This window comes from Molothrus aeneus, chromosome 15 (assembly GCF_037042795.1).
Source record: "Molothrus aeneus isolate 106 chromosome 15, BPBGC_Maene_1.0, whole genome shotgun sequence".
NCBI lineage: Eukaryota > Metazoa > Chordata > Aves > Passeriformes > Icteridae > Molothrus > Molothrus aeneus.
The window spans coordinates 113,856-129,981 of NC_089660.1; positions in this window are offsets into that span (position 1 = coordinate 113,856).

The following is a 16,126-nucleotide window of genomic DNA, read 5'->3' on the forward strand; positions in this document are numbered from 1 at the left end:
TGGCAACACCCCACAAACTGCAAGTCGCTGGGACTTGTCCTGTTGCAGCAGGCTATGCGGCAGGGCAGGGCAGAGCAGATCCGGCACAAATACGTGCGGACACCCGTGACACAGAACGTGACAAACAGGGGGACAACAAACACAACACATCATGCTTGTGGTGAGGGTCTCGAGGGGAAAAGGCAAAAGGGACCCCAAAGACACACTAGGTAACACGGTACGCCGGACAACACGACGGGGACCGGAACTGTTCTGCGCTGCCCGCCTGAAAGCTGCCATCAAAATCAGAGCCTCTCCCTTCAGCTGTCCTAAGAGGCCCCTTGGAGGAGATTGCTTTTCCCTCTGCTAATTTTTAAATCTGTCCCAGGAACTCACAACCCGCTACTCTCCCATTGTCCCAACTCCAGGCCGTGGCCCAGACTTATCTTTTGGATGATCGGTGACGAGGATCCACGTTGCACCTGAAATGAGTCTGCCTCGGAGGGCCCCGTGATCACCTGTTAGCCTCTCGGTCAACTACAATAAAGAAAACCAAAACCAAAGTATGAGTACAGAGTTATGTGGGCCAAATCCCAGCGAGTCAGCTACTTGCCCTCTCCTGAGTGTGCCTGGCTCCTTCAGGCTCCAGCTTCAGCCTGATTCCAAGGCTGTGGCCGTTATTGTGAGTGACACCTGGGTTAGAGAAAGGCAAAGTGAAATGGCATTCCTGTGAGTGCACTGGATGACCTTGTGTGCTGCAAGACATGTGAATGCCTCTGCTCGGCTTCTGAAAAGCCTTGGGGTGGGGGCTCAAATAAACACCCTTTCTCACCCTGCTGCCTTCAAAATCACCCCCCCAACAATAACTCCTAACTGGATACCTGCTCAGTCTCCCTCTCCTAGTCACAATCCTCAACTCACCTGAAGCCTCAATCTCAAACATCATCTTGGACACTGGGCAGATGCCTCTTGGGACACGATGAATCTGCTGAAAAAAGTGTTGTAGCTGACACAACCTGGAGCCTCTGGAAGCTGCACTCCCCCATAAAAAAAAAAAAAAACCAGAACAAAATCAGAAATTACAAATGCACTTTACCACCCCAAAACACAAAACCCAAAATTGTGAACTTAAATACTCCCTGTATTCTATACTGTTTTCTTCACAGTATCTTCAAAGCCTCTGTTGCTTTAGATGCCCAGAAACACCTGCTGAAAACAAGCTGAGGTAAACTGAAAGAGCCTCTTACCTGAAATGAGAGGAGAGCTCTTATCCCAGCACATCCCAGAGGGGGAATGAAGGCCCTGGGCAAAGGCTGGGGTTAATATACCCCTGATAGTGCCCGCCTCTCGTTCCCATGGCACCCAGGAAAAGGGAGGGAGTGAATCCCACCGGGTATAAAAACCCTCAGAGTGGCTGCAGGTGTTTGGTGTTTCTAATTTGATTTCAAGGGGAGTACAGGGTTTGTTATAGAAGAAAACTCTCCAGAAAAATATCAGTGCCTTTTTTTTTGCAACATCTATTTGGAGCAAAAGGGTAGAAAACTGGTAAGAAATAAAAGTTTCTGTTTAGACAGCATAACTAGATAAATTGGGTAATTTGCTGTTAACTTTCCTAATCATTCCTTAGTGGCTACTAAGTAGTATTTCACGTGTGACTAAGCTGGGTGGAGAAAATTGTCTAAGTCTCCTTGGGACCTCTAATTAGGCCTATCTACATTATAAGTAAAAATAAGAAAAATAAAAGCTTCCCAGGCAGTGTAAGGGTTAAGTGCGTGCCCGGCTTACCCTGCTCTGAGATACTTGGTCCTATGGCACAGAAAGAAGGGCCCTGAAATGTAGTTTTAAACCCTTAAAATGCTGAAAAAAGCAGAGCTTCCTTCCAGTGAACCCCTTAAACAGAGGAAATGGGGCAGCTACCTCTACTGAAACTAATACAATGGCAAATAAATAGCTTCTGCCCTTTAATTTATTCTCCTTAAGTACTGGGAAAAGAGGGGTTTTCCTCTCCAGTGGAATCCAGAGGTTTTCCTCTCTCTTTAAATCTCTCCAGGGATGAAAAAAGAGGGATTTTTCCCTCAGTTCAAACTCTTAAGATGGAGGGTATAGCTGGGCTTCTCCCTCAATTTAGGCCTCAGGAGAACAAAAAGGGGCTGGCTACCCTTAATTCAAACCCATAAGAAACATTGTCAAGGTTTTCCCCTTCTACTTAAACTGGAAAATAATCAAAAATGAGGACTCCCTGTCAATTAACACCCCGAACAGCACAGAAAAGGCAGGGATTCTTTCAACTGAGACCACTATAATTGCAGGGGAAGCAGAGTCCCTCCCAGTTGGAACACAAAAAATAAAGGAAAAGGAAGCTTTTTCCCTTTTTTCTAAACCCTTTCTCTCCTAATAGCCCCTCTCATTTCTGGGAGTGCTGTGGAGGGTCTGGGGGCCCTGGGGAGGGACTGGCACAGTAAAAGGGGAAAGTTGAAAGCCCTCTCCTGGAACCCCACGTGCTGCCTGGCCTGCTCAGATGCTGCCCCTTGGCAAAAGGGCTCTTCCCTTGGCATTTTCTCAAAGTGTTGCTCCGTGCCCGGGTGGGTCTGGCTGCTCCCTACTCCGTGCTGGATGCTCCGACCGTAGTTCCTGGAGGGACCCTTGGGATGCCCCTGTTAGCCCCTCTGGACTAGCAGCTCCCTGTGCGGGTGTGCCCGGGTAGCCCTCTGAAAGCAGCTGGGCACACGGGGGGCTGCTAGACCTTGGAGTGGGCTTGAGGTGAAGAAAGGTCCTGTGAGGAGTTCCTTCCCCTGCACAGCCTTTCATCTGCCCCTTAAACCATGGGCTGCCAGACTTTCCTTTCTAAGGAAATTAACGGTCTTTCCTCTCTGTGTGCCCGTGGCCGAAACTGCGATTCGGCCTCCAAAACCGCAGAGAACGATTTCTCACGGACCGCGGCTGCCAATGCCGAGAACTCTTGCCGCCCTTGGAGTGCCGCGTGCCTCCTGCGAACGGACGTCGATGCGCAGCGGGGGTGAGTTTGGCTTTACGGGGAAGAGGGCCGGCGCAGAATTTCTCCGGGAGCAAAGCTGCCCCCGTCGAGAGCTCGGGCTGCCCTGGCAGTGCCGAGCACCTCCTGCAAACTGGTGTCGGGAAATGCGGGGGGTGAGTTTTTCTGTGCGGAAGTTCTCCCAGACCATAGCTGACAGCATCTAACCCTAACCGCAACAACTTAGCTGGGTCTAAAACTTACAACCTTCGCACTGGACGCGTGGGACCCGACCTGCTGTGCCACCGCCGGCCCCTTGCTGAAGCATTCCACTGCAGTCCTAAAACTCTGCCTTTTCAGAGGGTGTTTCCTCTGACCCTGACCGTAATCTTCCAAATATGCTAAAGACTCATAAAATGGCTTTGAAAAAGCCCCAACAATACCCTAAGAAGTCCCAGAAAAGTCCCTTCCAAAATCCCCTAAATACCTTTAAAAGTCCTGGAAAAAAAGCCTCACAAAGACATGCTCAGTTTCCGAACTCTACCTCTCGCTGTCTAGCCCACAGATGTCGTCCCTACCTTTTTGCAGTGGGTCCGTTGTCCTCTGAGGGTTCTGTCATTGTGCTGCTGTGTGAGGATTGCTGTCTGGTCTCGCTGTTAGGGTTGCTGTGTTGTGCTGCTGTTGGGGGAAAAGGCTGTTTTTAGGGGGGCTGCTTAGGCTGAGGTTAGGGCTGGGGTGAGGGGTGGTACAGCTGTACCCTGTACCCCTGATCTCCACTGGACTGTCCAGACCTCAAGCCCTCTCCCTTTACCCCTCAACCGGTCCCTCTGCCCCCCAGCCCTCAGCTCCTGTGTGTCACCCTTGACCCCTCTCCTTTGCCCCTCAGCCCCCAGCTTCTCTGTGTCACCCTACAGCTGCCCCTGCCACCCTCAGCATCTCTGTGTGTCACCCGCTGTCCCCTCTCCCTGTTCCTCCCTCAGCTCCCAGCCTCTGTCACCCTCAAGCCCCCACAGTGCCCCTCAAGCTGCCCCTCAGCCTCCATGTGTTGTGCCATGAAAAGACCCTAAAAAAGCCTAAAAATTCCCTGAAAAACCCTAAGAATACCCTAGCCCTAAAAAGTCCTTCTCATACCCTCAATAGTCCTAAAAAACCCCCAAAAACACCCAACCCCCCCCCCCCCCCAAAACAATTCTTCAAAGTACAACCGAGTGCACGGCCTCGTCCCCGTGTGAGTAAAAGTTTGAGGTTTTGCTGGCAGCGTTGCCGAGTGCTGAGGGGTCCCCTGGTCGATAGGGCAACTCGGGAGGGTTTGCTTCAGGCTTTGCTCGTGAAAGATGTGACAAAAGCAAGCAGCTCTGAAGCAGATGAGCCCCCTCTTGCCTGTTGAAGTGTTGCATAAATCAAAGACAAACCTCAAGGTCCCTTCCCACCCAAACCATTCCGTGATTCTTTGCCCTGGAGGCAAGGGTGCACCTGTCACCGCATTTCTCTTCACAGAGAAAAGCAAGGCACAATTCTCCCCAAGAATATTTCTGGGATTCACATTCTCTGAACCTCAGAGGAGGTAAAAACAATTCTTATCTCATTTGCTGTGCCTGTGTTTGTGCCGAAGTAGAATGCAGCGTGGAGATTGTTTACCCAAAGTGATGGTGTTTTTTTTCCTTGGCCTGTCGGGGCCAAGTGTGTGTGCGTGTCGGGACTGTTGGGTGACGGTCATGAGTTGTGTGCGGGGTTGAGTACTTGGCAGATTGGGTTTAGATGTAATGTAATATAGTATAATAAAGCAATTAATTAGCCTTCTGATAAGGCAGAATGCAGACTGGAAATATTTGCACATATGATATTAAAGGACATGTGAACCATCTTTCTGTGAGGCGCGGAGGGATACACGCAAGGCGCTGCAGTTTTTGCCTGCTGTGGTGCCGTGTATAGACGCAGTGGCGGCAGAAGTGGCGTGAAAGGGCACAGGGATGCCGGCTGTGGCCGGACAGCGGCATGCAGCGGCTCGGAACCGGGACCGGGCTGTACCAAAGCTGTGGTGAACGCAGTGGGGGTTGGCGGCGGGGCCGTGGAGATAGAACTGCGCATGCGTGCGGTTGATCCCGGAAGCAGCGCTGTGGTTCCATGAGTCGGCGCGGAGTGATATCGCTGGTGCTGGGGTTGTAGCAACAGCGCATGCGTGGGTTCTGTCACTACCGCAGTGAGGGCAGTCATCATGGTGGCGGGCAGGACAGGGCATGTGGGAGGCAGCGGAGCTGTGGGAACAGGAACGGGGCTGCGGCTGCGGCCGTGGAAGGGAACGCCGGGACGTCCGTGGTTGCAGGAAGCGGCGGAGCCGCGCCATCCAGCAGCTCTGAAGCGGGAGGGTGCGGTGGGGAAGGCGCGGCTCGGCCCGCCATGCAGCGGCGGCGGCAGGAGAGGGGAAGCGACCACGGGCGGCTCTGATGGGAGGCTGGGCTGGAGCGCCGCGGCGCCGGCACGGGGTGCCTTGGGCGGCTGGGGCACCCCGGTAAGACAGTCATTAAAACACCCTAAAAATTATTTTTAAAGCCCTGAAAAAGCCCTAAAGGTATCCTAAACATTTCCAGAGAATTCCTAAAAAACTCCTGTAAAAAAAACCCTAAAATATCCCTAAAAATGCCTGAAAAATCACCTGAAAGACCCTAAAAAACTGTTTAACCCCTACCTGTAACACTGTGGCCTCCAAACATCATCTCTACCTATTAATCGGGGTAACTGCAAGACCCTCAAACACCACCACAATCACCAGCTTGAGTTGGTCTGGGCAGCACCAAATAAAATAAATTTAAAAGCTTTAAAAATAGAAAAATTAAAAATAAAAATTAAATAAAAAATAAAATAAGAAAATAAAATAAATGCTTTAAAAATGGGAAAATTAAAAAAAGAAAATTAAAAAATAAAAAGCTTTAAAAACAGAAAAATTAAAACTAAAAATTAAAAAAAAATTAAAAAAATAAAAGAAATGCTTAGAAATAGAAAAATTAAAACTAAAAATGAAAAAAAAATAAAATTAAAAAAATAAAAGAAAATGCTTTAAAAATAAAAAAAATCAAAACTAAAAAATTAAATAAAAAATAAAATTAAAAAAATAAAAGAAATGCTTTAAAAATAAATCAAAACTAAAAATAAATAAAAAATTAAATTAAAAAATAAAATTAAATAAAATAAATGTTTAAAAATAAAAATATTAAAACTAAAAAATTAAATAAAAAATAAAATTAAAAAAATAAAAGAAATGCTTTAAAAATAAATCAAAACTAAAAATAAATAAAAAATAAAATTAAAAAATAAAATTAAATAAAATAAATGTTTAAAAATAAAAATATTAAAACTAAAAATTAAATAAAAAATAAAAAAGGACTAAAAATAGAAAGATCAAAAATAAAAATTAATTAAAAAATAAAAAATAAAAAAATGCTTTAAAAATAAAAAAATCAAAACTAAAACTTAAATAAAAAGGAAAATTAAAAAATAAAATAAATGCTTTAAAAATAGAAAAAGCAAAAAATAAAAATGAAATAAAAAATAAAATTAAAAAATAAAAAAAAGCTTTAAAAATAGAAAAATTTAAAAAAATTAAATAAAAAATAAAAAAAATAGTTCAAAAATAAAAAATTAAAACTAAAAATGAAATAAAAAATAAAATTAAAAAATAAAATAAATGTTTAAAAATAAAAAAAATTAAAACTGAAAATTAAAAAAAATTAAAAAAGCTTTAAAAATAGAAAGATCAAAAATAAAAATTAAATTAAAAAAGCATTAAAAAATGCTTTAAAAATAAAAAAATCAAAACTAAAAATTAAATAAAAAATAAAAGTAAAAAAATAAAATAAATGCTTTAAAAATAGAAAAAGCAAAACATAAAAATGAAATAAAATATAATATTTGAAAAATAAAATAAATAGTTCAAAAATAAAAAATTAAAGCTAAAAATGAAATAAAAAATTAAATGAAAAAATTTTAAATAGCTTTAAAATAGAAAGAGCAAAAATAAAAATTAAATAAAATATTAAAAAAAGCTTTAAACTTAAAAAAAACCAACTAAAAATTAAATAAATAATAAATTTTTTTAAAAAGCATTAAAAATAGAAAAAGCAAAAAATAAAAATGAAATAAAATATAAAATTAAAAAAATAAAATAAATGATTTAAAAATAAAAAAATAAAACAAAAAATTAAATAAAAATAAAATTAAAAAATAAAAAAAGCTTTAAAAATAGAAAAAGCAAAAAATAAAAATGAAATAAAAAATAAAATTTAAAAAATAAAATAAATGCTTTAAAAATAAAAAAATTAAAACAAAAAAATTAAATAAAAAATAAAATTAAAAAATAAAATAAAAAGCTTTAAAAATAGAAAAATCAAAAATAAAAATTAAATAAAAAGTAAAAAATAAAATAAATGCTTTAAAAATAAAAAAATCAAAACTAAATATTAAATAAAAACTAAAAAAATAAAATAAATGCTTTAAAAATAGATAAAGCAAAAATAAATGTGAAATAAAAAATAAAATTTAAAATATAAAATAAATAGTTTATAAATAAAAAATGAAAGCTAAAAAATAAAAAATAAATTTAAAAAATAAATGCTTTAAAAAAACTAAAACAAAAAATTAAATTAAAAAAAATTTAAAATAAAATAAAAAGCTTTAAAAATAGATAAATCAAAGATAAAATTAAATAAAAAATAATAAAAAAAAGCTTTAAAAATCAAAAACTCAAAAGTAAAATTTAAGAAAAAAATAAAAATAAAAAAATTTAAAATATGCTTTAGAAATATAAAAATTTAAACTAAAAATTAAATAAAAAGGAAAATTTAAAAATAAAATAAATGCTTTAAAATAGAAAAATTAAAACTAAAAAAAAAGATAAAGAAAAGCTTTAAAAATCGGAAAATTAAAAAAATATTAAATAAAAATTAAATTTAAAAAATAGAATTAATTAAAAATAATTAAAAAACAAAATAAAATCCGTAAAGTGCTGTAAAGTACTGTAAAAGTTCCATTAAAAAAGTAGTGTCGTAAAACGCGACTGTCGAAAAAACGCACCTTTTACGACAGTCGCGCTTTACGGCACCCTTTACGACAGTTTTACGACAGTCGCGCTTTACGGCACCCTTTACGACAGGTTTACGACAGTCGCGTTTTACGACACCTTTTACGACAGTCGCGCTTTACGGCAGCTTTTACGACATTTTTACGACAGTCGCGCTTTACGGCAGCTTTTACGACAGTCGCGCTTTACGGCACCTTTTACGGCACCTTTTACGACAGTCGCGCTTTACGGCACCTTTTACGACAGTCGCGCTTTACGGCACCTTTTACGACAGTCGCGCTTTACGGCACCTTTTACGACAGTTTTACGACAGTCGCGCTTTACGGCAGCTTTTACGACAGTCGCGCTGTACGGCGCCTTTTACGACAGTTTTACGACAGTCGCGCTTTACGGCAGTTTTACGACAGTCGCGCTTTACGGCACCTTTTACGACAGTTTTACGACAGTCGCGCTTTACGGCACCTTTTACGACAGGTTTACGACAGTCGCGCTTTACGGCACCTTTTACGACAGTCGCGCTTTACGGCACCTTTTACGACCGTTTTACGACAGTCGCGCTTTACGGCAGTTTTACGACGTTTTCTGGAAATTTTACGGCACTTTACAGCACTTTAGAGTTTTTTTTTGTTTTTCATGTATTTTCAATTAATTTTATTTTATTAATTTTTTTTTCTATTTTTAAAGCTTTTTATTTTATTTTTTTAATTTTTCTATTTGTTTTTATTTTTAATTTTCCTATTTTTAAAGCTTTTTATTTTATTTTAAAATAGTTTTAAATTTAATTTTTAAATTCATTTTTTCTTTTTTTAAAGCATTTATTTTTTTAATTTTGTTTTTAATTTAATTTTTATTTTTCTATTTTTAAGGCTTTGTATTTTTTAATTTTATATTTTATTTATTTTTATTTTTAAACCTTTTTATTTTTTAAATTTTTTTTGATTAATTTTTTTTATTCTTAAAGCATTTATTTTATTTTTTAAATATTTATATTTATTTTTAATTTTTCTATTATTAAAGGTTTTTATTTTTTAAATTTTATTTTTAATTTTTTTAATTTTTCTCTTTTTAAACTATTTTTTAAATTTTTTTTATTTTTATTTTTAATTTTTCTATTTTTAAAGCTTTTTATTTTTTATTTTTATTTAATTTTTATATTTCATTTTTTTATTTTTAAAGCATTTATTATATTTTTTAATTTTGTTTTTTATTGATTGTTTATTTTTCTATTTTAAAAGCATTTATTTGATTTGTAAATTTTTTTATTTAATTTTTAATTTTTCTATTTTTAAAGCCTTTTTAAAATTTTTTAAATTTGTTTTTATTTTTATTTTTCTATTTTAAAAGCTTTTTATTTTATTAATTTTTTACTTAATTTTTATATTTAATTTTATTATTTTTAAAGCATTTATTATATTTTTTAATTTTTTTTATTGAATGTTTATTTTTAATTTTTCTATTTTTAAAGCTTTTTATTTTTTTTAATTTTATTTTTTTCTTTTTAAGTTTTCTATTTTTAAAGCATTTATTTTTTTAATTTTGTTTTTTATTTTTCTATTTTTAATTTTTGTATTATTAAAGCATTTATTTTTTAATTTTGTTTTTTTTCTAATTTTTATATTTATTTTTTCTATTTTTAAAGCTTTTTTTTTTTTTGGTTTTATTTAATTTTTATTGTTTAAATTTTCTATTTTCAAAGTTTTTGAATTTTTAAATTTTATTTTTTATTTATTTTTATTCTTAATTTTTTTAAGTTTTCTATTTTTAAAGCATTTATTTTTTTAATTTTGTTTTTTATTTATTTTTCTATTTTTAATTTTTCTATTATTAAAGCATTTATTTTTTAATTTTGTTTTTTTTCTAATTTTTATATTTATTTTTTCTATTTGTAAAGCATTTATTTTTTAATTTTGTTTTTTTATTTAATTTTTATTTTTTAAATTTTTTATTTTCAAAGTTTTTGAATTTTTAAATTTTTTTTTATTTTTAAAGCATTTATTTTTTTTAATTTTATTTTTTATTTAATTTTTATTTTTAATTTTTCTATTTTCAAAGCTTTTTTATTGTTTAATATTATTTTTTAATTTTTATTTTTAATTTTATATTTTGAAACCTTTTTTTTATTTTTAAATTTAATTTTTTATTTCTATTTTTAATTTTTCGATTTTTAAACCTTTTAATTTTATTAATTTTTAATTTGATATTTATATTTAATTTTTCTATTTTTAAAGCATTTATTATATTTTTTTAATTTTGTTTTGTATTAAATTTTTATTTTTAATTTTTCTATTTTTAAAGCATTTATTTTATTTATTTAATTTTATTTTTATTTAATTTTTATTTTTAATTTTTCTATTTTTAAAGCATTTTTTAAATTTTATTTTTTATTTAATTTTTATTTTTAATTTTTCTCTTTTTAAAGCATTTTATTTTTTTAATTTTCTTTTTATTTTTTAGTTCTCATTTTTCTATTTTTAAAGCATTTATTTTTTTAATTTTGTTTTTTATTTAATTTTTTTTAATTTTTCTATTTTTAAAGCTTTTTATTTTATTTTATTTGGTGCTGCCCAGACCAATTTAAGCTGGTGATTGTGGTGGTGTTTGAGGGTCTTGCATTACGGCACTACATTTTATGGAACTTGTACAGCACTTTACAGCACTTTACAGTTTGGTTCTTTTATTATTTATTTTTAATTAATTTTGTTATTTTATTTATTTTTTATTTTTAATTTTTCTATTTTTAAAGCATTTTATTACATTTTATTGTGTGCTGCCCAAACCTGCTGTAGTGCATTTTTATACTTTGTAATACTTTGAAGTAATTTTGTTTTGTATCCCCATATTTTTCCCAAATGGTTCATCCCAAACTGTACCCCCCTCCCTTTACCTGTGTTATCCCTCTCCCGGGATGAGATCATCCCCAAACCCCCACCCTGGCTCTCTGTCAATCACTCAGCCTCCCATTCCCTCCATCCAGAAGTTTCGGTCCAAGTCCTCGAGTGATTAGCCAGAGGCTAGGGGTCAGCCCCCCAAGCCTTGCCCCATACGCTGTCCTATATGTCTATCCCCCAGCATCCATCCCTTAGGGTCACTTAATGGTTGGTAGGATGTTATCTACTTTTGGTTTCCACCTCCCTTTAAATGTAACCTTGGCACATCTCCCGGGGCTCTCGGCAGGAGCCCCATGAGGTGCAGGAGCTCCTATGGGACTCCTAATAAAACCTTGCATTAACCCCTGCTAAGAGTCGGCCCTTTATCTTCTACCGCTGTCTCTGGTGTCTCTTCTGCTGCAAAGGCGACCAGCCCAGGTGCCCTCAGCACCCTCGGGGCACACACAGAGAGTGTCTCCCCCCAGCCCAGGTGCCCTCAGCACCCTCGGGGCACAGAGAGTGTCTCCCCGCTCTCGGCCGTGCCGGGGCTGCCGACTCAGGACCGGCCGAGGGTTCCTGAGAGGCTCGCACAAACCCGCTCGGCCGCTGATTGTGGTGGTGTTTGAGGGTCCTCCAGGACAAGGGAGGAGAAGAGAATCTTGACTCCCCCTTTCAGAAGGCTGAAATATTATTTTATGATCTCTATTATATTAAAAGAAAATGAGATATTAGAACTACACTAAAAGAGCAAGGAGACATCAGAAAGCTGGAAAGGAATGAATAATAAAAACCTGGGACTGATCACAGCCCCGACACCGCTGGACCATGATTGGTCATCAAGTAGAAACAATGCACAGGAGACCAATTCAAGATGCCCCTGTTGCTAAACCATCTCCAGCCCACACTCCACAGCCAGCAGATCGTTATTGGTTCCATTTCTGTTCTGAGGCTTCTCAGGAGTAAAAACCCAGCAAAAGGATTTTCATCATACACATCAGTGCCAGGTGATGGCACAGGCAGCATCAGCTGCCAGAGGTCACTGTGTCATCCCTGCCAGCCCAGGTGTCACAGCAAGGAGGAGAGAGTTCACCCTGTGCTCACCCTGCAATACAGAGCAATACAACACAACACACACATTAACACAAGATGATAACCTTTTTCTATTTTCATTACTTGTGGATTTATTGTTACAGGACACCCAAAACAACAAAAGCACACAAAAAACAGCACTCATCTACCATTAACACCCCCTTCAAATGACACACAAACTCACCATCCCTCTGATCACAACTGCTAAATTACACCCCAGCAATCATTGCTCCTTGGGAACGTGGTTCCCTGGAGCCTCCAAAAATTCCTCCTGCCTGAAGAAATACCCGGTCCCTGGAGGGTCTGTGCCCAAACTTTGGCGATGAACGTCGCCTCGCAGACCGACCGGGACCCGGGAAAAAAAACCCAGCCGGGGGAAAAAAAAAAGAAAAAAAAAAACAGCCGGGGGGGGTGGGGGGGGTAAACCCGGCTGGGGATTTTTTACTCTAAATTTACAAATGAGTTGAAAAACCTGAAAAGCAAAAGTCACACACACAAGGTTAAATCCAGTCACAGCATGCGCTCACACACTCAGAGACGAGCAGATGCCGACAGACAGACACGTGCTCTCACACACGCTCACGCACTCCTCCCATTTAAACGTTCCCTGCGGCTCTTCCTCGAGACGCTGAAGAACATGCTTCCACGCTTCTTCTGGCTGCCGCTCCTCAACGTCAAATGGTAGATTCTGGGGAAATCGGCAACCTCGGGCACCTGTGAGACGACAGGAAGCGGTCGATGAGTGGCTGACAGCTAGGACTTGTCCCCGCTCGGACCGATAAATTTTCTACCCTAAACCCCACTAAAGACAGATGAACAGTAAAGTTTTTATAACTGTTCTACCTAACTGTGACTATGTGCCAGGGCAGGGCAGCTCTGAGCGTAAGTGGTACAACATGAGTACACACAATAAAAGCAGACGCATACAGTGCAAGTGTGCATGGAGTGTAAGTCCATACAATATAAGCCAGCATAGGTACACACAATGTAAGTACATACAGTGTAAGCCAACATAGGTAAACGCAATGTAAGTACATACAGTATAAGTACATACAGTATAAGCCAGCATAGGCACACACAATGTAAGTACATACAGTATAAGCCAGGACTAGGGATAGCTCTCTGGAAGATTAATTCTTGAGCCCTGTACCCCTCGGGAGGATGGAACCTATGGAACTCCGGCAGTCACGTGAGGAGGGTGTAAGACGCTCCCTCAGGAAGTCCAAGAGAATGGCGTGGAAAATAAGGCACTACCAAAGCCGGTAGTGGGAAGGAAGACGGATGAGAACATCTTGTCCCTTTGAGACATTCCTGTCTCAAAGAGTAAAAATGTAAAGATGCCGGAATAAGGGATATCCGGAAAGGAACGTGAGTAGAATATGGCCTACATGGCACGGAATAGTGCCGATAAAGCATCGAGACATAACAAAGGCCTGTGACACGTAAGACAATGGACACAGACTACATAACACAGACATGGACAACATAACATAGACACAGATGACATAACACAGAGACGAGTGACAACTGCCTGGCACTGTCCCCGTAGGGACCTGAGATTCCTAGTGCAAGATGAGCCAGAGGCTGATGATGCCAAAGGAAACGAAGCCCTGACGACGGCACGTGATGATGAAATGTAACTCGTTAAAAGAAGTTAGTGCCAAAGTACTTGAGAGGATGCTCGAGAGGCTCGGCGAGCCTAGAGAAGGAAGCCGACTGCCGGGTGATCGTGGCCGTAGCTCCGGACGTGAAGGCGAGCTCCTCGGGGGAAAGATCTGTGACGACGTCGAGTCGAGGAAGGCGGACGACGCAAAGTACACGAAAATGTGAAGATGGGTCGGAACTGCCCTGCCCGGCAAAGGCTCTGGCGAGGCTGAGGGGAAACCCTCTCCCTTTACTTCCAGAGAGCCCACCCCGCTACAGACCTGTCCCCTAAGCTGACATCAAATTGCCTCCTGTGAGAGTAAAGGCTTTTCCCCTTCTCCCAGCCGCTGGCCCCAACACTTAGCTTTGGGAAGAGGAGCGCACAAAATCCATCCTCAGTCGGACGTGGACGTTGAGATGCTCTCCGTGTGTGCCTCGGTGCTGCCGTTTCCAAGCTTGGGCTACGAGCCTCCTCAGGGTACCTAAGGCAAAACAGAAAACGTGACTATTGCCCTCAAAAACAGTAATCCCTGGGACTCCCCCGCACCGCTGCCACGGCTCACCTCAAATCTTGATTTGACTCCGGAGGGTGCCCGGAAGATACCTGCAAAGAGAAAAGGGACACGCTTAGCATGCTGCTGTGTAACGTTCACCTAGGAGTCAGCCTGCCTAAACTCCTACTCACCTGCCCTCCTCTGATCCAGGGCGTGCCTAGGGCAGCGACAGCACCTGCAAAGAAACAAAGCAGAAAAGCATGCTGAGATACTGTGAAAACACAACCTCCCAAATCTGACAAGGATGCCACACCGATACCTTAAGCTCTCACCCACCTGGCATAGGCATGCTTGGCCAGGAGAGATGGCAAGTGGACCACCTAAAATAAAAACAAGAGGAGATGCTTAGAGCTGAACCAAAACTGAGACATCAGCAATAACAACTGCTTCTGTACGCTATTCAATGCTCACCTCGCCCACTCAGCCTTGACCTCCTAAAAAGAGAGACAAAGAACAATGCTGTAACGGCCACCATTTATGCTTCCTCTGCAGAAACAGTGACTGACCTGCTCGGGGCAATCCCCTCACCTGGGATGGGGGCTCTGCCCGGGATTTTATCCTTCTGCATCTGAAAGAAAGTTAGGACAAGAGTCAAACGGTTGCAGGATAACTTAAGAGCTCCAGATATCTTGTGTCCACCTACAAATCCCACCTAGAGTCCAACTACACCCCACATTACAAACTTCAAGTCCCCGGGACTTCTCCTATTGCACCAGGCTATGCGGCAGGGCAGAGCAGCTCCGGCACAAATGTGTGCAGACACCCACGACACGGGACAGACAGGACGTAACAGACAACAGGGACACAACACGGACAGAAATCTCCTGGCAAGGAAAATGGCTGCGAGGACTGAGAGAATGCAACAGGAGATGACCGAGGGGAGACCGATGGTGAGCTGATGAGGCTCAGAGAAACCTGGAGGAAGAAGATGCTAACCGAATGATTTATTCCAAGAACTGCAAAGATGGATGCCCGAGAATCCTACGGCCAGAAGCCTCTACCTGCCCTCACGTTCTTTCGAGTCCTAGTCCGCCATAATGGATCCTGGCGGGGCAGAGCTGTCCATACAGCTCAGAACAAGACCTGAAAAGACATCTGACCGGATGCTTCTAAAGAGACAAGAGAGTCTGATGCCTGTCTGAGCTCCTGAGTCCAAAGTTCTATGGCCTGGGTGCCAGGCCGAGGAATGCAGAGATCGCAGATGCTAACAATGATGCCAGGGTTTCTGACAGGCCCCTCCAAGGCCTAAGGTAAAAGACATGACATATCCAAACAACACATAACACACAAAAGACAAGTGACACGATACACACCGGGCCTGCTCTGCCTTGCGCACCTCAGCACTGTGATCCAAAGTCAGGCTTTGCTTTTATGGGGCCTAAGGGGCCGCTTCATGGACGCCCCCATCTCCAAAGGAGACTCAAAAATCCCTCCCAGTGGGTCCCTGCCCTGTGCCTTGCTTTCATCCCCTCTGTGGGTTGTAGCCCTCTACTTATCTCTCAGACATCTGGGGATGCAGGTCCGTGTCAGGTGCAAAAGAAGGCAGCCTCAACATCTGGGAAGTTCCTGCTGGCACTGTTGTTCAACAACTTCCTGTTGTTTCTTAGTCAGCTACATGAAAGAAATGCAAATATCAATGCATGATCTCTGCAGCACACTGGCCAAAACCCAACAATTCTGCTACTCACCGTTCTCCTAAGAATGCCCGGCTCCTGGGGCCGCACCCTTCGGCCGCGCTCCGTGGCTGATGCCATGGTCACGGGGTAAGCCTGGGTTAAGTGGAGACGAGGTCACGTGGCATGGCTGAAACCTGAGGGGACCCTTGCTCCTCCTTCCTGCTTCCCCTACTCACCGCAACTCCTTGGCAGCTGCCTAAGACCACCTGGATGGCACCTTTAAATAGAAAAGATCAGGGGTTCCCTCACCAGGTCCTGTAACGCATCCACAG